The sequence below is a fragment of the Lygodium microphyllum genome, chromosome 29 (genome assembly GCF_053477565.2).
Source record: "Lygodium microphyllum isolate KBCC chromosome 29, Lygodium_microphyllum_v1.1.10, whole genome shotgun sequence".
NCBI lineage: Eukaryota > Viridiplantae > Streptophyta > Polypodiopsida > Schizaeales > Lygodiaceae > Lygodium > Lygodium microphyllum.
Genome location: NC_141163.1, coordinates 60,328,854 through 60,330,698, shown reverse-complemented (window position 1 = coordinate 60,330,698; position 1,845 = coordinate 60,328,854).

Sequence of the window (1,845 nt, the reverse complement as noted above, 5' to 3'; positions counted from 1 at the left end):
GAATAGACTTTGTGGGTCCTATTACTCCGTCGTCGACTGCACAAAAGAGGTATATCATTGTAGCAACTGACTACTTCACAAAGTGGTCAGAAGCACATGCAACAAGGAAAGATGATGCTAAAGAAACTGCTAGTTTCCTTTTAGAGCAGATAATATGCCGTTTTGGTCTGCCGAAAGAATTAGTGTCGGACCGCGGAACCCATTTCCTGAATAAGGTGATCAAAGGTTTGACAGAGAATTGGCAAATCAAGCATAACAAGACAACCCCATATAACCTGCAAGCCAATGGGCAAGTTGAAAGCACCAACAAGTAGCTTGTGGGCATCCTGTCCAAAATTGTGTCGGAAAAGAAACGGGATTGGGATAAAAAGTTATACGTGGCAGTGTGGGCCTATAATACGACTTTCAAACGAGCCACTAGCCATACCACGTTCAAGTTAGTATATGGGGAGGAGTGTGTCTTGCCTTTAGAGATTGAGCTGCCGACTATTCGGTTTGCCATCAATCATTCTTTGAGTGATGAAGACGCACTTTTTGAGCGCTTGACGACACTGGCACATTTAGATGAGCTTAAGCTGCAGAGCTTATTGCACCAAGAAGTGGCGAAGCGCCGAATGAAGCAGCTACACGACCTCAAAGCCAAGAAATACACCTTCAAGAAAGGACAGCTTGTTCTATATTATGACGCATGACGTGAATTATTTCCAGGCAAGCTAGAGCCCAAATGGGATGGGCCCTATAGGATCGTTAGAATAGGAAAGAATAAGTCCACAGTCTTGTTAGCTGACCTTGAGGGGATAGAATTTAAAAATAAGGTTAATCTTAATAAGATTAAACCTTATTATTTCTGATTGCACTAATACTATGACTGCCTTGCAGTCTAGGAGAGATCGATCAAATATATGCAAGGACATTGTGATAGAGGTTGATGGGTCATCTGATCCCTTATTTAGAACACCCATATTTAGAACAGAGGTATTATCAGGGAAATCTCATTTGGTGGAGCAAAGGATATAAGGTGATTGAGCAAGAAGGCGGGACATTTATTTGGGAGATCAAGGTCTTCTGCCCATCACTGCCTACAAATTTTGACGAGCATCCCTATTGAATTCAATGATGATGGAGGGATGGAGCCTACAGTCCACCCGTTGAATATGCTGAATTTCGATTACCATAATTACGAGTAGAGTTCAGGATGGCGGGACATGTAAACCCTTTATGGACGTACACCTTGTACTTTGATGGGGCGTCCAGGGGTGCATGCAAAAAAGGAAGTGTAGGAGTCGTCATCCGATACCCCCGATGATGCATTGTTATGAATTTAGCTGCTTATCTCGGGGTGAATTTTACCAATAACATGGCTGAATACAGAGCCCTGATTATGGGTTTGAATATTGCAAAGAAGGGTGGTATCCGCCAGTTATTGGTGAAAGGGGACTCTCAGTTGGTTTTAAATTAACTCAATGGGACGTATATGGTACGAAACCCCATCCTTTGCATGTACCATCATACTGCCATAGCCCTGCTAGACGAATTTGATAGAGTGTCTTTTCAGCTGATTCCACGGAATTGGAATCAGTTTGCCGATTCATTGGCTAATTTTGCGTATGAAAAAGACCTCTTCTTTAATTGTGGCCCTTGTCCCGATATATCTATTGACGATGAGACAGGACCTGGTCGTTCAGACGATGGTTGATCTGGGTGATGCAGAGGGTAAGCGAGACTCATCTGCCCTTATTATCTTGGACTCATAGACTGATTAGACGACATGTGATGCGAACACCTCTTGCAATATACGCAGGAGGGATGGGTCATAATTTAATGCACCTAGTTTAGGGCTACGAG